At 48.6% G+C, this 19,335-nt stretch overlaps 1 pseudogene; it reads left to right on the top strand.

The window, feature by feature from the left end:
• Nucleotides 1-623: 623 nt before the first annotated feature.
• On the top strand, nt 624-15,856 carry LOC128911063 (sentrin-specific protease 2-like; annotated as a pseudogene).
• Nucleotides 15,857-19,335: the final 3,479 nt, after the last annotated feature.

Genomic DNA, 19,335 nt, shown 5'->3' with positions numbered 1-19,335 from the left:
GCTGCTCTGCTTTCCCTCCCAGTGGATTCCCAGCCCCCCCAGCAGTGATCTGGTCTGGTGCTGGTGTGCTTCAGGGGGAGAGAGCCAAAAGCTGTTCCTTCTCTGTTGGATCGGTTGCTAAATTGAGTAGCAGGGGGGTGGAAGGAGTGTGAAGTGAGCGCAATTACACCTTGCGTAAATGTTATCGTAGATTTGATGATGTGTAATGTGGGGCTGCAGCTTTCCTTAAGAAAACAAGTGGAACTACATAATTGTATAGGAATTTAGGATTTAAAAAATACTTCAATCCCTTTATTTGCCGGTATCTTCCACTAAGGAAGTGAAACCTGTAACTTGGGTCCCCGTGAGGAAAACCTGGATCTCGGAAGCGCAAAGAACACGCGGTCCTCACTTCCATACCTTACGGCTGCTTCTGTCCACGGAACCCTTTTCTGTCCGCTGCCCCCCAAATAATGCTGCTGCCCTGGCATTCCCTGCCTGTGGAGCAGATGACTGTAACGCACCTTGATGAACGTGCTCCGAAATGTCATCCCTACAGCATTACCCGTTGTTTTCAATATGCTTCAAGGATGGAGAGAATGATTTGGAAACACACAAGCCTGGACTTCAGGGCTTCCACCTCGATGCCACCAATGCCCAATGAAGGGGAAGAACTGTTGGTAACCATCAAGGGAGCTGGTGGTTTGTAAAATGGACACGTCACAAATTCAAGGTCAGAACAAAATGGTTATTTAATACCAACACCAGTCCTGATCTGCTTACCAGCAGAGTTTGAATAGAGGGAGGATAAAGAAGTTTGGCTTTTCTTCTTTTTTCTTCTGCATTCATTCCAGGAGCCTGGTTTGGCAAGAGAGCAAGGATTAGGAAGAGAAAATGCCTGAAGAACAACAGAATGAGCTAGTAGAGACTGTGGAATTTGGGTGAGCTGTGGAAGTGGCTTGTACGAAGCCTCAATATGTGTCAGGATGCTGGGGCGTAAACTGCTTTTGGAGGGATGCAGGCTCCTGGTGTTTGACATTTTAGCCAGGGAGGATTTCCTGGGACTTGGTGGGGGGTGAGAGCTTTGCCATTGTAGGGGTTATTACCAGTCTCAGGAATAGCTGGAGCAGGTGAGGTGCCAGGAGTTCCTTGGAGGCTGGAAGTACTAAAGAAGTGGCATAATCCTGTAAAATGGGGGAGATTGAAGAGGGAGGTTTCAAAGAATGATGATCTGGAAACAAAAACATGGGTGTTTAAAAACTGGACAACGTTGTAAAGTCCAAAAGAGCGGCATGGATCTAAGCCAGCTGTTTAATTTTCTGGTTTAGATACACGTCTCTTTCTTCTCAGATCACAGGTGTCCCGCTTCCACATCCATCTTAACGTGACAGAGCAAAGATTGTTCTAAAAATATAGCAAAGGGATGAAGACTTCAGTCATTTGCTTATGCTCATGGAATTTCTCTACTGATTTCTTCAAAGCTTATTAACTTCTAAACACTAGAAAGGGGTACGGGGTATGTCTGTGGGCAAGATCCTCCCTGCTGCTTCCCTCCGGTTGTGCATTTCTGGTGTCCTTCTCGGTATCAGACCACCCGTATTTCGACAAGGTTCCTTCTGTCTTGCCTGATCCCGCCAAGAGGGTGAAGTTTTATGAACAGAAGTCTTTTTCCCCAAAGGAAGAACAGCCTTAGTTTGGGGTTTGGCCCTTCTTTAATCTGGCGTTGTCTAACTCTTTTACAAAGAGTTGAAGGCTGCTTACAGCGCTATTAATACATTAACTCAGAACTCATGTCTGTGGATTGTTTCCTTTGGAAGGGAATAACGCGTTGAGGTTAAATTTGTTGTTTGTAACCTAAATTAGTTCTCAGGATTTGCACTGCCCTTTGCAGGGTTAATATGTGAGGTGGCCATAGTTTAGGACACCTCCTCCAATATTTTGACGGAGAAGAATATGGCCTTGATTCTCTTGCTCCTGGAAGTCACTGAAAATCTGCTTCATCCTGCGAGTTGTGTCCCACCCCGTCCCCACAGTGTTGGATGGGAGGCAATTGTAAATAGTTCAACTTGAAGTTGTTTGGAAGTGGTTTAAGCACGATCCCATGTTGGTTTAGCAAATGAATTTCGGAATGCTTAATCTGGAATGCCCATTAGGCTGAATATTCAGGTTTAAGAGATGCTACAAAGACAAACCAGGTGATTTTTGAAAAAAATCCGGTACTGCGGTGTCATGGCTGAGCGTTCTTGATCAGAATTGACACAAAATTTAGAACTGTTTGGTTTTAGGAAAAAATAGAATTCTGCTGCTGCTGAACTTGAAATGTTCTTTAATCTCTTGAAAGAAAGAAAACCTTCTGGTGTGGTCAAACCAAGCGTTTAGGCAATGGCACTGAAGATAAGTTTTATACCGATTAAAAAAAAGTCTCCAATGCTAATGAGGGTCTGTCATTACCAAAGAAGATTGCAAGTAAATAACAGAGTAGAGGGGGTATTATTTGAGAACAGTGTCTGAGCGTGTGACACAGGATTGCAGTTTCGGTCGGTGGAAAATGAGGATTTGTTTGGAAGTGTGAAGCCTGCACATGTAATGACACTTGTGCCGGCGTGTGTATATATGGATATATATGCACCACGCGGCAGGGGAGGGAGCAGAGCCCATCTCCAGGAGTGCTGGGCACCTCTCTGGTGACACCGGGAGGACAGAGCAGGGTCTCCGCACGCCTCCCCCAAAGCCATCCTCCCAGCCCAGACCAGATGTGGAGCAGACGCTGCAGTGGGGCTTCGCTGAGCTGATGTGCCACCTCCATGCAAGCCCCTGCCACGGCAATGGTGGCGGGAAGCTGAGGGACCCCTGCCCGGCACTCCTAGTCCTTCTGGGTCCACACAGAGGTGGTGATGGTTTTGTATTTGCCTTTAGAAAAATGGGAATTTTTTGCCATATACAGGACAGAGAGGAGAAAAAAACCCAAAACATTTAGTGTAAGGTGCAACAAGAGACTCCACTCCAAAAAGAAAGACTCTCAGTCTGGTGGCATTAATTTAATGAAATGGTAACTTCTTGATGTGTTTGGTTATTGATGTTTAGAGAGCACAGCAGTCTTCCCACCAACCACCACCCACAAAGCAATCAGATTGCATAACTCCACAGCCCGAGTTCAGCGCTCCGGCTTTCTCTCCACCGTGGACAGAAACGGGAGTGTTGCAGGTGAGTTTTGGCTTCACAGAGAGAAACCGAGAAAAACCTCGCATCTTTCTTTACCCAGGAACTCAAATGCCCTGCGCCCCCTCCAGCTCTCGGCTGCAGGATTCAGCTAACACCTGCGGGATGGGGAGAGGAGAGGGAGGCAGAAGCCGACTGAAGAGGCATCTCCAAGTCGCAGGCCCTGCAGGGGGCTGCCCTGCCCTCTGCCGGGCTGCTTCCACCGCCCACCCTGCCTGCAGCCTGCCTGCAACGCCTCTGCCATGGCCACTTCTGCCTCCAGCGCTCAGGCATCTTCCTGGGCCAGAGCCCTGAAGCATAAAGTGGAGCGGCAATTAAGTTCCTAAAGTAATGAGGAAGGTCGTTGTCATTAAACCACAGCCCACCACCACTTAAGACTCCCTGCAGGCGTCAAAAGCTAGGGGGACCTCCTGTGACAAGGGCTGTCCCAAAGGGCCATTCCTGCCCTGAGCCCTTTCATCTGCCCCCTTTGCTCCTCTTGGACTTAACCATTCATTTTCATTCCTCATGTGGAAAAGGCTCTCCAGGACGTGGCTGCAGCAGCACGGGCACATTTCCACCCCAGAGGCAACACCTGATAAACCACTAGGAAGAACCCTATTAAACCCCCCACCCCTTAACAGCGGGGCAGGGCAGAGGATGGCCCCCGAGCGCCAGCCAAGGCCACCAGGAGCCAGCTCAGCACTCGCCAGCCCCACAGCGGCCGCTTTAGCCGGGCTCCCTGCAGCGGGCCCTTGGCCGCCGCTACATCACGGTTCGTCACAATGGTCGAACGCAGCGTCCGCGTCCCTAGTTGCAGCGGAGCCATGGCGGAACCGCACGCAGTGCCTGCAGCTCCCCAGCGGAGAGGCAAAAAGCGTCGCTTGGGCCGTGAGGCCAGGGCTGGGTAAGCGGGGCCTTGTGGGACCCCCCGGGGCCTGCTTGGGGGTAACAGGAGCCTCGGCCCCATGGCGTCGGCCTGAGGGGCTTGAGCCGTTAGCCGCTCTGCGGGCTGGGGCGCAGTGTGGTGTCCTGCCCCGGGGTCCCCGCCACGCTCCTGGGCTGGGCTCGGCCCCTTGAGGCTTTTCCGTGAGAGAAGGATGAACAATTACGGGCGTGAGTGGTGAAGGTGGTGGGCAAAGGAGATAAGCGTTAGCTACTCTCGTACTGCACTGCTGAAGCGCAGTCTGCGATTTTTTGGGATGGGGGGTTACCCTGTGAAAACTTGAATTTTTTACAAATTCAAATTATAAATCTTAATGAAGTGCCCTCAACACTGGTGGGGGAGGAGGTTTTGAAAAGAGGAGGGCCTGAGCTTCTGTGGGAGCCTACAGAGTTGCTGAGTTTTCCTAATACCTTCTTTCTTTCCTGTCCTTGCTAAGGAGGCAAGTCAAATGCTGGGCGTAAATAGGTGCTGTCTCCTGTAGAGCGTGGAGAAGGACATGAATGCGTCTCTCCCTGGAGAGCGGTCTCAAGTTGCTTTTATGTTCTGGCCCGTTTTTTCGGCATGTTTCAAATACTACTCAACACTCTGTGCGCTTCCCTGTTTCTGGCGGGTCCTTGGCAAAACCCCAGTTGCAATGACACAGTTTAACCTCCTCCCGGGGTTGTGTATTCCCATGGGAGAGAGAGGTAGCTAGGCTTAGATTGATTTTTTCCTTCCCTTTTGTCCATGCACGTTCCCTGGCCATGCCCGCTTCAGAACAGCAAAGGTTTCCACGTTTATTTCTGAACTGGCAAGAGAGAATTCATCTTTTCTTGTGATCCAAGTAATTCTAGCCCTCCAAGTGTCTGTTAAAGTGAAAAAGGAGAAGACAAGGCTGTCACAGGTGTTGGGTGCTCTGGGAAAGGTGGAGAAAGAGGCACTTGTGTTCACAAACTGTGGTTATGAAGCGCAGTCAGGCGTTTAAACCGTGCTTCTCTGAGGAAGTAGCCTTGAGGAGGTTGGATTGTGCCGATCCCTGCAGAAGAATGAGGCTGGAAAGCTTTCACTGAAAAGCAGCCCAGAATGAGCTAGCTCTTGCTGAAGTCGAGCAGGAGGATACCAATATTTTGGGTTCCTTAGTTTTACCTTCTGCCACGTCAAATATGCTGAGTAAGGTTGCATTTTTATTATAGTGTATTTGCCTTTCAGACCTCCCTCCCCGATATTTTCTGCCTGACTTTAACAGCATAGTAAAAGCAAATATTCTTGGTATTGTATGAAAGGTGCCGCTAAGGATATCGGTTCCTTTTTGTGCTCCTGATACAGAGAGAAGATGAGATAGTCCATGAGTGGTGATAGCAGCAGGTTTTGGGGGCCTAACAGTTTGAAAGGAATGATTTTGTGTAAGAAAGACGGAAGAATTCTTCAAAGAATCCTTGGCGTCTGTCATGGCATTTTGTGGGGCAAATAGAGGAAAAAACCAACTAGGAGCAACCTTTGTGCTCCATTCCCAAAGTAAAAATGTGTACTGGATTTTATCGTTGTTATCAAGTGATAGAATATTTGGACATACGCTTAATAAGAAAGGGTGCAGCTAAGAATCCTTTGAAGAACGAGTTCCCGAGCACTGCTTTAGCAGTAAGTTATTGCAGTGGGTGTCTGCATGAGTTGCTTTCCCACCTTTTGTTTCCTGTCCTACTTAGTCTTTTCTTTGCAACTCCGTGTAGTGACTGAGGAACTTGGAAGGCTTAGTAGTGGCTGGTATGTGGCTTTCCTTGAGGAAAGAGGAAAACTTGGCATCGTAACTTCTGCAAGTTTTTGGTGATAGGAACAGATGTAAAACGTTAGGAAGCATTAAGAGAATGAGGAAAAGAGGCCTAATAGGGTGTAGTGGGATAATGAGCTGTGTGTGAGCGGTCCGTTGCCTGGGAGAGGTTGTGGGGGGTTGATGGGGGATGCTCAGCGGTGTGCTCAGGTTGGGTGTGTGTGCCTGAGATGATCGCAGGGGTGCTCGGAGGAGGAGACCTTTGGGCTATGAAAAGTAACTTTGGAAGTTTGGGTCCTGTGAAGGGAAGTCAGCCTGGTAGAAGCTTCAGGAAGTTTCAAACCACTCTTCTGTGTTTTCTTTCCTCAGGATTTCTACACCTGTGGAGGATCCCGATGAGCCTCCAGCCAAAAAGAGAAGAACAGGTATTGGACGTTACAGAAGTCTTTAATAGGCCTGATTTTTCTTCGGTTTCATCTGCCTTAGAAAACTCTGGCTTTTGTACTTCTTTTGACTTTTCTACTTTTTCTACTTTAGTTTATTACTTTTGTGGTAAACACGTACACGTAATAAACTGCATGCATGTGTGGAGGGGGGAGGAGGATAAATTGCACCCTGTGCTGCTTCTCCGGAAACAGGGAATGTTCCCCAAAGCAGGGTTTTTTTGCAGATCTGGCTGGCAGACTCACGGGTGGGTTAGTCTTTGAGCTGTGGCTCTGAGGGGCTGCTCAGTGAGGCAACTAATACAAAAATTGCCACCAAGTGCTGTTGGCAGAAGGGCGCGTAACATGGAATGGGTTACACTGCTTTAGCTGGGACTAAGAGGAGGGGCTTTGGTGCCAATAGAAATCCTAATCTCCTTTCCTATCATGTTCTTATATGGCCTGTCTTTGGTTTTTTAGATTTTGACGACTCCGAGCATGGAGAGAAACCTGAACAAGTTGCCACTGTGGGCAAGTTGCAAACCAAGGCAACTAAACGAAGGAGAGTATCAGTGAGCAACAATGCTGCGAGCACAGAGTCTGGGGAAGAGGTTAGCAAGGGTTGGGAAAATAGGGCGAATCTGTGGAAGATGAAAGAGCAAGCGGCTCTCCCTGAAGCGTCCTGAAGTTGGGCCTGCTCTGAGCCTGTGCAGCAGTAGGTGGTTCTTTTCCATTTCTAGCAGGCAGCTCTTGTGTGCTGGGTTTGCCTTCCTCAGCTCTGCGTCCTCTGCTCTGGCACTTGCAGCCGAGGAAGGAGCAAAGCGTTTGTTGCCTTCCAGATACTTTCCCATCATCCCAGTTTATGGTTGTCCTGTGCTTGTAAACTGTTGTTACTCTCTCTCTCAAGCTTGTAGTTAAGGAATCAATATACACTACTTTGCAAGAAAAACTGCGTACTTCCTCTGGATAAACCTCCTTCTGATAGGTTCATAATCCACCGTTCCGGGGGAGGATGGCTGTAGGACTCGGACTCGGTTAAAACGAGTCATGAGCTGCTTGACTTCCCAGTTTGGTTCAAGTAGTAGTGCTATTTTTCTTATTGCCCTATAGGATAAGAGGAATAAGAAGCCGTCGTGCTGTAATTATTTGTTCGTGAGAGAGTCATTCTCTCTTATTTGTTCAAAATATCTTTTTGAAGGGCTAAACTACCACACTTTGGACTAGTGATAACTGCGTGACAAGCTTATATTGTTTTAATCACTGCAGGTATGAGAGCCTGTATTAAAAGCCTAAAGTGTACTCGTCAGAGATCCTGCAAAGATTGGCATTCTTCCGCAGTCTGAGCGGGCAAATCATGGTCCCCAAGTCAGAACAGAGTTGACTAAATTTCAGGAAGTTTATGTTTGCTGGCATTCACATGGAATTCACATTTTACTCTCGTTGTTTTCCTTTTTTTGTTTGCAGTCCACCTTTTCTGAGCCTCCAGCTAAAAGGGCAAGATGGTGTATGGAAGAAGGAGGAACGCTACGGATTGGTAAGGCTGACATGGAGTTATGAACTCGTTTCTTTTTCACCCGCCCTTGTGCACCGTACAGCTGGACCCCTAGAGTTCTGTAGGGCTTATTGCAGGCACAATACTAGGCAGCGTCTGGGAATACTTGAGTGTGAGCTCTGATTCCTGCCTGCATCCTTGCATTGCCTCTGGAGTGGAGCCAGGCGTTGATCCTGTCATCTCAGTAGACGAGCTGCCTTGGATGCAGTCCTTCAGTTCTGATATGTCCACTGTTGGCTTGCCAGAAGTCAGTAGTTTGAAAAGCTGATTTTGGGTAGTAGGTCCTGATAACCCTTTTTTATTTCGGGTTTTGGCTGGCAATCCCTTGTGTGCACAACTTTCTGTAGTTGCCAGTATGAAACTCTGAAACTCTCCTCAAGTGACATAACACAAATAAAATTATGATGTAGGAGAGAAAATGACAAGTTTTCTTTTGTGAAGCTCTTTACCGTAAACTCATAAAACCCTTCAATTTCTTTTTGTAGTTATCGATGCCTTACGCTCACTGTCCCTTTGTGACAAGATAATTCCGCGTCTGAGGTAAAAATCCTTCCGTTTTCTTGGAGTTCTTCTCCGAAAGGTTTATTGCCTTTCTCTTTTGTTGTTGAACTTCCTGCGTATTGCCTAACATTTGTATTTGTGTCCACAGAGCAATATTCCTCCAAGGTAGCCTGGAACTCCCTCAGGCTGCTGTACTAAGGGAGGTCTCCAGCTGCTTTTTTGGTTTTTTCTCCCCCGACTGATTTTAAGCTTTTTCTTTAAATCCAGATACTTCATAGCCACAGGAGATTAGATAAAGATTAAAGGTCTGTGGTAAGAGGAAGTGTAGAACTTGAGAAGAGGCTGAGGTGACAAACAGCAGTGTATCTTCAAGGCAGTTGTTCTGATTTTCGCTTTGACTTCTCTGTACTTTCCCATGAGCTAGTTGAAGACAGCAGGTCTTCATCTAAAGGTTGTAAACCTTTAAATGTGAATTGGTATGTACTGATAACAAACGCCCTGTGTATAAAAATTGTGATTCTCCTCTGTTGTTTTTGCTGCACCAAAGGGTTGAAGCCTATTCCAAGGAACCTGTGATGAGTGACCCGGAAGAAACAAAAGGAGGAGGAGATGTTTATCCATATGCAACGCTAAGGACTGGTGAGTATCCCCATGATTCAAATCCCTTCCAGTTTGTAGGTAGACTTCAAATGAAAATAGGGCATTTCCTATACACTCCCACATGATATTCAAAGTTCACACTGCTTGCCAGAGTTCAAACTTCCTAACCGTACAGTCGTCATTTAAATGTATTTTTTTTATTTATTCCTCAGAAATGGAGAGCTACGTACATCTGATGGCAATCGAAAGTTGACTTATTTTTTTAATACTACTGCTTTTCTGTGCAGGTATCAAATTGGTAGGTGTTTGCTGCCCAGAGCTGTCTCAGGGAGATGTTGTGACCAGGTAGAGTCTCTTTTCATCACGGTTCTTGTTTCTTTTGGCTCTGTGTGCGTCTCTTTCCGTCCCTGTTCTTCTCCCCGCTTTAAAGCCTAGCGCTCTCTTTAGCCGTGCAGCACTGTTGTGTGCTTAAATTGTCAGTGGTTCACCTGAGCGTGAGGGGAGAGAAGGAAATAAAGGAACGGATAGAGTATGACGGGTTGAAGTAAAAGGAACATTTTCTTGCCTTTTTTTGTGGATTTAACTACTCAGTGAAGTCATTTGATGAAGCTTGTGAATACCTGCTCTTCCCCTGCTGGACTGAAAGTGGAGAATACCATGAGAGTCTGCTGTAGGTCTCCCTCCTGAAAAAGGGGGTCTTTGGTGACAAGGCAAATTATCGGTTTTGAGGAAGGCACATATATACAGACATCTTTACTGTCTGTGTATTTGTTTGCTCTTCAGAGTCTGCGTGGTTTTACTGGTAATCCTCTCCAAATGGGGACAGTCACTCTCTTGACTAGCCTATAGGAGGCAAGTAAATATCCTGTAGGTGTCCCATTTTTAGTTCCCTGTGCTGGTCTTAGTTTCCGTAAGCTAACTGTATGTGGCTGCAGGTAGAGTTGCGGGTGTTCCTGTTATACCTTGCAGTATAAGCCCTAGCACGCAGCATTTATCCCCAGTAGATCCCAGAGCACTTGACAGAGGAAGTGCTGGTTGCTTCCCTGTTTTCCAAATAATGAAACTGATCAAGAGAAACCAAAGGAGTCTTGCACAGGGAGATGGGAAGGAATTTACAAAGCTCCAGCGCTTCCTTCTATGCCAGTCTCGCTGCTCCAAAAGAATCGTGCTGGAAGCGGAGACGATGTTGTCACACGTGTGCAACCGAGGCTGTAGTCAGCATCAGCCTTGAAAAAGCATTTCTTGTCCAGAAGGTGATTTCTTGAGAATTCCGTGGGACAGTACAGGTCCACAGCTCACTGCTCTCTCTCTTTCTCTCTCCCGCTCCTCGCAGGGGCTCCCCACCAGCAGAAGAATGTCTGGAACAGGACGGAGCGGTGAAACAAGCTGTTGCAGTTGCAGGGGTAAGCTTGTGTTATTCATGATTTCATTTTTTAGGAAAATGTATCTGGTTGTGATCAGAAATTTTTGCGCTCCTCCCTTTCATTACTTCCTCAACAATATCTGTATTCCTCCAGGTCGTTTTTCCCAAGGGAAGCGGGAGCATGATTTGTTGAGTAGCACGATCACAAAGGGTTTCCCGCTGCCGTTCATTTTGTTTCTAGACTATGATGAGCGCACTACCCTATACTATTTTTCTTCTTCCCCTTTGATGTGTTGGGTACAGCCTCAGAGTCTTTACTGCACAGGCTTGGTTGACCTGCAGAGCTGGACTGTGGTATCTTTAGTGGTGTCTTGTTTTGTGAGATAGGAAGTACATCTCTTTGACTTTCGTCTCTGGTCAGGATTGAGATCAAAATTAAATTTTAGTCCTGGAAATCAGAGCTATTAATCTCCATCTCAACCTGATACCTACCTGCGGAGGCTTTTCTGGGGTTCTTAACGCTACTCCAAGCCAAACTAACTTCCTGCCTCTCTTGCCTCCGTTTAGTTTTGAGTGCAGCACTACATGGGTGCGCAGTTGGGATGCAGTCCTCGACAAAAAGTAACTTTGGAGTCAGCCGGTTAGATGTGTGTACAAAAGCCCTTCCAGTTTTAGACATGAGCAAGATTTTCTGTGCTATCCCCTAGCAAAAAAATCTGTGCTGGATTGGTAGCTTAACGTCCTTTTGTCTCACAGGAACAGCGTGGAGCTCAGATCGCAGAAGGTGTGTTATGCCAAGTACCTCTGGCACCCGCCCAGGCCAAAAAGTCACCCGCCCTTGCCGTGAAAGGAAAGAAAGTCATAAGGCTGAGAAGAATAGGAAAAGACTTTACTCCGCTCACAGAGGTACCGTAGCTGACAGGCTGTTTGACAAAAGAGAAGGCTGTGAAACAGCTGCAAGGAACTCCATTTGTTACAGGTGGTTCTTCAGGCTTTTTGAAATCTGAAGAACTTGCATTTAAGCTGTTAGGGAGTGTCTGCAGCTGTGACTTCCCAGTGCAAAGGTCAGCACTAAAGCTGGTTTGAAGGATTGAAAGGATTTAAGCATTTGATGCTCCACGCACTCCTTCAGTTGTGCTAACCTAAGGGTTGGTGGGGCTTCTGTTACTCGGACAAAAAGGAGTCCACGTTTAACAACAGCCTCCCCTGCTTGTCTGAGTGTTGGCCGCTTTTATTCTTGGGAGTTGCAGTCTGATCGAGCGCCCCCTTTTTTGCCTCTTGAGGATTGACTTGGAAAGGGCTAGCAAGTCCAGAGTTTACAACGTCTGCGGGGTGATGCTCAGTACAAGGAAAACCAGGGGTTTTCTTATCCTGCTAGCCCACGTTCAACCCAGAAGAAGATGCTCTTGCAGTTCAGAGTATTTTATACTAACAGACCCAGTGGTTGCTTTGCATTCCCTAAGCAGAATTTCCTTTGCATGGAAACATGCAAATGACAACCAGTTGCATGCACAGCCTGGACTCCCGATTGCCTGACTGCAGTGTAGCTGCCTCGGTTTCCCCCTTTGCTGGTACTTCAGCTCCCTTGAAGTTCCCCCACCTTCCCATTCTTTCAGGCTCCTGACGTAGCTGCCTTGGCATGGAGAATGCCTGCTGCGGTTGCCTTAAACCTCAGCGTTGCGAGGGCTGCAGCATCGCATGGGAAAGGCGTTTGCTGTGTGTTTGCTCGTCCCTGCGTTTTGTCTCAGCTTCCTTGGTGAAAACAAATTGAAGCAAACCTGGGCCCTGAAGTTCCAAGTCAGGATGCTGAAACCAACCAACCAACCAAAAAGGGCGATTGCTAACCTAGCCGAAAGCCGGCAAAGGCAGTTGCTCTGTCACCTGAGCTTCATTTCCAGGCCGTGTTTGAGCTGAAAGCTGCCCACAGGTTGGCATGCTCGATGTTGTGTTTCACAAGTCCTTCCCCATTTAATTGTTCATTTCAGGCCATGGAGAGAGAGGTCGTTGCCGCATTAGGCAAAGGTGAGCCAGAGGAGATCATGAGCAGTGCCTTCAACCTAAAGGTGACTCGTGAGGACATCCACACCTTAAGGAACGGTTGCTGGCTAAATGATGAGGTAAAACTAGCTGCAGCACAGGGATCTTCTAATTGAGCATTTCTTTAAAAATACCCCTTCACCGTGTACTTTTCAAAGTTATTTGATGACCTGCACTGCAGAGGCTAGAAATCTCTGTGCAGTTCTTATTTTAGGTACTTGAGGGTCCAGTGTTCCTGGCAGTTCCTTTACTTGTTGTGTTATGTGCTTCCAGGAGTTAGTCCAGGTTCTTGGAGTGGGTGGCAGGTGTTTTTACCAAAGTGCAGTTTGATAAACAACTGTAACCAAGTGCGAAGTTCTCTCAACAAAAGCTGACAGCTGAGGCTGGAGTTCTCTCAGCTGCGTACTTCAGGGTGGCCAGAAGAGAGATGTGGCTGTATTTTTCGTTTGGTAAGCTAGCGTCTGATTTTACATCTCCAGTTTACTCTTTGTGGTACAGGTCATTAATTTCTACATGGGTCTTGTGATGGAGAGAAGTAAGAAGGCAGGATATCCATCAGTCCACGCTTTTAGTTCCTTGTTTTATGAAAAACTAGCTTCTGGGGGCTACAGGACAGTAAGAAGATTGACCAGACGCGTGGATGTCTTCCAGAAGGACATCATCTTTGTGCCCATTAATTTGAGCTTGCACTGGGCACTAGCGGTGAGTCAAACGGGCTTGTTATTTAGAGTTGGGTGGGGAGAAAAAGCTAGCAAGAAAAGTCATGGAGGTTTGTGCAGCACAAGGTGGTGCTTTGTCTAACAGTCACCTTTGAATAACAGGTCATAGATATGAGAAAGAAGACCGTCAAATACTTTGACTCCCGGGGACAAGAAGGAGGGGACAAGATTTGTGAGACTTTGCTGTAAGTAACTGCTCAGTCAGTGCTTTTGTGTTGTGAATGAGGAGAACGTTTTGGGATTTTGACCCTGTGACACGGCTGCAAGTTTCCACATGTCTTGTAGATAACAAACCAGAAATCTTGGATTCGCTTGCTGCGAGTTGTCTGACAGTGACTCCTTCCCTAGTGTCACGTCGTCCCCTCCACCCAGCGTCTTGGATGCCTGGGTTCTGCCACCTTCCCCCTATAGCACAGACAAAGACATGGTAGCCCCGTGGCACACGGGCACCAACCTTGTTAGTGATCAATAAAATGGGGCTATTGACGAAAGGGAAGAATTTGAGGGCAGAAGTGTTTGAGGATACCGCTGGGTGCTCTTTGTAATTCTGACATTCTCGTTCAAGACAGATACCGTGTAGCCAGCTTTTGCAGCTGTGTCAGCTGGCACGCACACCTCTCCAACGTAACGGGGACAGGTTTTCCTGTTGTGCAAGCAGGCGTCCTTAGAAGTCTCTGCCACTGATGCAGAGGTAGTAAAACCCCTTAATCCAGCAGCTTTGTAGCCCAAGAGCAAGGAGAGCGGCCCCGCAGAGACAAACCAAGCGTTGGTTTAGTCCGGTGCTGTCCTGAACAGTTAAGAGCAGGTGCCTGGGAAAGGCTATAAGAACAGGTCTGCATCCAGTCCTTTTTTCCAGCAACTGGTGGCCTGGAAACTTCCTCAGCCAGAGGTGCTGGCCCAAAAGCTTTTGTATTTGTCCTTCCGGAGGCGCACGCAGTCTGTGGGATTCAGGCACGTGGTGGGCTGACGACATTAGGGTTCCTTGCTTGGTTTTTCTGTTCTTCCTCTGATAACATGGGATTTGGGGTTTTTTGACCTCTGCTAAGCAATGACCTTATTTGGAATTGTCGGAATTGTCGGTCTCATTCCTGATGGTTAGCTCGCAGCCTCTCGCAGCGTTTGTAAATTTAAGATTTGGATTTTTCCTCCAAATGCCTGAAATCAGCTGCTGTGAGGATCCTCTGACATTTTACTCTCCTGCCATTCATCTTCCTGTGATCTTTCAGCAGCTCTTTTTTTCTCGGCCTAAATTACAGCGATGAAGAGTGGTTTTTCTTTTGTTTTCAACAGCAAATACCTGCAAGAGGAGAGCCGTGAAAAAAGACACGTGAAGCTGAGTGTTTCGGAGTGGACTGTTCACAGCATGGAGCCACATGTGAGTGAGCACTGCTTGCACTTGAAATGTGAACTAGAACTCCTTGTCACGAAGCTCTTAACGCTTTCTCATAAGGCCAGGACTTCAGAGAACAGCCATAAGCATCTTCTTCTGGTCCCACATTGGGCTGCCAGTGGACCAGGAAACAGTGCTGGGATGAAATCTTTGAGCAGTGCCTCTCCTTGCTGGCCGAATACTTTGTTGGGTTTTTTAAAATTGCTCTGCCACGTGAAGGTGAATTTGGCTTTGCCCCCATTTCACAAGTCAAATTTCAAGTCTCTTTAGCAGTTGTCAGAGAACGTGGGCTGCTTGTTTGCAGCCCAGATCCTGGCACGTGACAAAGCAAGGGCTTGGGCTGATGTTTCTCAGCAATAGTGAAAAGCAGCACCGAAAGCCTCGATTTAAGGGATGTCACTTCAGAAAGACACTGTAGAAAGCTCCAGACACCTTGCAGGGGGGAAGCCTGCTGTCCCTTATCAGCCTGCCAGGAATTTGGCTTGTAACATCCGAGCGTAGGAAGCCGAGGGGAGGGATGATGTGCAGTTCCTGGGGTCTGTTCCTTGTGTTGGGGAGCGGTTACTGGGGATGGTGCAAGTTCAGGAGTGTCTGGTTAGGGTATTTTTGGTAATGGGTGCTGCTTCCAAGTTGCTTTTCCTTGAAGATAGAGGCAAATTCTCCATCTTCTTTGCATTCGTTAGGAAATCCCTTAGCAATCGAATGGAAGCGACTGTGGCGTTTTCACCTGCAAATACGCAGATTACATCTCGAGAGAGAAACCGCTGACCTTTACACAGGTGAGTGAAGGTTCTAAACAGCTCCAGCCCCTTTCGCACAGAGACAAGAGCCAGGGAAGTTACGCAGCGGCTGTTAATTGCATCTGGTGCAGCGGCTGAGGTTTTGTACCTCTCTCCGTTCTTGGGAGATAGTGGCTGGGCTGGAACTTCCAAGTGGCCTCAGCAGGGCAGAGCTGCGTTCTCCATCCTGGCGTCCGGTATCTGCTCCCAGTGAGATTCCTCTTGGGCGAGGTACTGCAGCCAGGGGGTTTGTGAGATCTGGCCTTGGGATCTTTGGGAGAAATGGGTCTCAGCCTTTGACCAGTGAAGACACTGGTTCTTTTCCAAGGCAGTGCTCTTCTGTGAAAGTGCTTGTGAGCTGTTGTGTGGTCAAGGAGATCTGGTTTTGGTGGCATGTCACCCTCTTAGGAGCTGTGCGGGTGAAAGCCAGGTTGTACCGGAAGGGCAAGCGTTGGCAGTTCTTAAAAGGAAGTGTATATTAAGGAAGTAACTGGGCGTTTCTGCGTATTTTGTGTCTCTTTCTGCCATGATGTGTATTTAATGGATTTTTCTTTTCTTTTCAGATCCACATGCCTTATTTCCGCGAGAGGATGGTGTGGGAAATACTCCATCAAGAGCTGCTGTGAGGCATGCTCTACCAGAGTAACACTGTCATCACCTTTGGGTGACTACCTCTTCTTTTAGTTACTTTTCTACTACCTCATTTGAAATAGCAGCAGGCACACAAGTTTTTCTCTTTAGGTTAAGTAGTAGTGGTTAAGATTGTTATTTCCCCCCCTGCCTGCCCCTATTTTGGAGACAGTAACTCTCCTTGAAATTAGCTAACACACCTTAAGCACAAGCTGGAAAGGTTGGCGTCACCTGGGCAAGGAAATGGTTAACAACAAATGCTGTGAACTTCCATCGCAGAGAGGGCTGCTCACACCTCGCAGCGCACGTGGCCGCGTTCTGGACGAATGGGAATCGTCTGGTGGTGGTGACATTGCACGAGTGGAACTTCTCTCACAGCACACGTGGTCACGTTATGGACAAATGGGACTCATCTGGTGGTGGCAACAGTTGTGTGAGCTGAACTTCTCTTCCCAACAAGAAGGTGCTGAACTGCTGTTTCCTCAAAGAGAGTTTTCTTCTGTTTCTGGAATAATCTACCATCTACTTGATGCCTACAAGTGGATTTGTGATGACCATCAGAAGAAAGCATTTACCATCTTTTGATTTGCGAGAGAAACCCCTGTGGTTGGGGTTGGTTTGGTTTTTTTCTTTCTCCAGGGAGTTTTATAATGTGAAAAGAGAAGTATTTATTTATTTTTATTAAAATAAATATTTAAATTATTTAAAGAGCCTTACTGGAATGAAACTTGATCTGGTAATGAGAGTGATTTAGGGTTTTTTTGTCTTTCAAAATAAGGTTGACATATCAGTGTGGGTTTTAGCTCACTCACAGTCTATGGAGGAAGACGACTCTGGCCAGGCTGGGTATCAGAGCACCAGAACCTCCAAGCGATTGTCCCAAAATGCTGAAGGGACAACCAGGACGTTGTTCAGCAGCGAGAATCCCAGTAACAGCCAAGTAGGAGATTATTGCTGCTCTGCCGCAGGCGCTGCCTCCAGGCGTCTGCCCAATGAAGAGCTTGTGTCGATCCTCGCTCTGTTACGCTCAGACCCAGCTAGATCAGTTTAAACATGGCGTTTCCCCCTTTCTTTCATTTTTTTCCCCCCTCTAGTTTATGCTCCAGAGCTGGAGTGGGATTTCAGGTCTTTCCTTGACCATCGCAGAGGAAAAATTGCCCAAGAGGTGGTTTGGAAGCCCCGTGTTGGAACGCTTGTACAAATGACCGTGTGGTGTTGTTTCTGTAATGGCAGTTACCATCGTGTGAGGTGATTCCTTCCCGGTGATGCGGTCTCTCCTCTCCTCGTCTTCGGGGGGAAAGCTGGTGATTTTGGGGCCATGCCCTCTGTCGCCGTCGGTGGGATCAGCCTTCCCGGTGCTGCTCCTTGCCTGAAGGTCTGCTCTCCTGGGCCGGCTGACGCGGTGGTTTGGCTGTGGTGCGGGTCAGCAGCCACATCGCTCTCTGCTTTCAAAGTGATGAGCTTAATCCGTCCCCAAATCAGAGGAGGTTCTCCAAAGGAAGAACTATTTCAAAGGCAATGTGTCGTGGTTTGTCCCTCCATGAGATACTTCATCTTCCTGGGATCCCAGAGGACGTGGAAGATTTTAGCTGTTTATTACCGCTAGGACGCAGTAGCTGAATGCTTGAAGTGTCCTTTCCCCTTCCCTTGGGTTCTCGCCATCTGGGGGATGCAGTTTTGAGGCTGACCCTGTGCTCTGCTGAGTACAAAAGCAGAATCTGGGTTTTTTTTGGGGAAAAAACGCCAATGAACCAGCAAACAAGCCCTGCAGAGGGGCGAGTGGGGTAAGGACACTGCCCAGGTCCTCCTGGGCCCCCCCCGTTAAGCAGAGGGGGCTCGGGGGTGTGATGGAAGGAGCAGGGTGATGCTGCTGTGAACACCTTACCTGGTGCCTTCTCTGTCCTCTCCGCGACCCGCCAAGGACTTGTGTGGAGTAAACCCCGTCGGGGGACACCTGCTGCTGGTCGCTTGGCAGCGCTTGTGGCTGCTGAAAGCCTCTGTGTATGAGGCGGTGGGGAAATTGTACGCGTAGCAGCCGCCGTCCCCTCTGATCCATGGCTCTGGCCCTTCAGCCGGGGCTCGTGTCCTTGTGCCCCGAGGCGGTTCCCGGAGAGCAGCCCCTGGGGAGCAACAGCCTGTTAACACTGTGCTCTGGGTGAGCAGTTGTGTGGGAGCTGGGCCTCGCTTCTCCTTAGGAAATGGCCTTTTGGAGATGACGAGCTTGCTCTTTTTCGTGCTGATGGGCGAGCGCGTGTGCGGTGTGAGTAATGCCCTGCCGCCCTCGGCGGGGCAGGGGGGACACGCACTCCTCATGGGGCTTCTTCGCACAGTTGTGACGCTGCCGGCTGCCCCGTGAGGTGGTCCTTGCTCACAGGAAGGCCGTGGAGGGGGCTCAGCCCCCAAGGCTGGCTCAGACCTGGCCTCACATGGCCAGTGACCACAGGTCTACCAGGAGCAGAGTCATCCTCGGCTGGGGATGGCGGGGGGACAGCAAAGGTGAAAACTGATGCTCCCTTTGTGATTGCTCATGCTAGAGGCAGGGAGGGGATTTATTTTGTTTCCAAAACACGTGGGCGTGACGAGTGCCCTGATTTGGTGCTTTGAAGTGTTACAGGAGCGGCACCGGAGCCTTCCCCCCTCGGGGGCCACCTCTCCGTGGCACTGTGTCCCTGGTGCCCGATGGGTGGGAGGGAAAGAGCACAGCTCTAGGGACCGTGGGGGTTCCCGTGAGAGCCCGCGTTTGGAGCACTGTATCCAGCTCTGGTGCCACCAAGAGCAGAAGGACACGGAGCTGTTGGAGCGGGGCCAGAGGAGGCCCCGGAGATGCTGGGAGGGCTGGAGCCCCTCTGCTGGGAGGACAGGCTGAGGGAGTTGGAGGTGTCCAGCCTGGAGAAGAGAAGGCTCCGGGGAGACCTTCGAGCCCCTTCCAGTCCCTAAAGGGGCTCCAGGAAAGCTGGGGAGCAGGGAGGGGAGCGACAGAACAAGGGGTGCTGGTTTCAAAGGGATGGAGGGGAGATTTAGATAAGATCTCGGGCAGAAATTCTTTGCTGTGAGGGTGGTGAGCCCCTGGCCCAGGTTGCCCAGAGAAGCTGTGGCTGCCCCATCCCTGGAGGTGTCCAAGGCCAGGTTGGAGGGGGCTTGGAGCAAGCTGGTCTGGTGGGAGGTGTCCCTGCCCATGGGATCTCTCAGATGATCTTTAAGGTCCCTTCCAACCCAAGCCATTCTCTGCTTCACTGATTCCACGAAAGACAGGATCCTGGCCTTGGCCCCGCTCGGTTGGGCAGGACCACCTTTTTTACCTCATCAGCCTGTAATTTTTCAACTTATTGCAGCATCAGGAGGAGTTGTGGAGGTGATAAGGAGTTTAAATTTTTAACCTTCCCTGGAGGTGGAAAAAAAAAAAATATTAAAGAGAACGTAATAATTCTGAGCAGGAAACTGCAGTGTCTGGCTTGGAATATGGCCTTTTCTCTTT

The sequence above is a fragment of the Rissa tridactyla genome, chromosome 6 (genome assembly GCF_028500815.1).
Source record: "Rissa tridactyla isolate bRisTri1 chromosome 6, bRisTri1.patW.cur.20221130, whole genome shotgun sequence".
NCBI lineage: Eukaryota > Metazoa > Chordata > Aves > Charadriiformes > Laridae > Rissa > Rissa tridactyla.
This window is presented reverse-complemented; position numbering and strand designations above follow the sequence as displayed.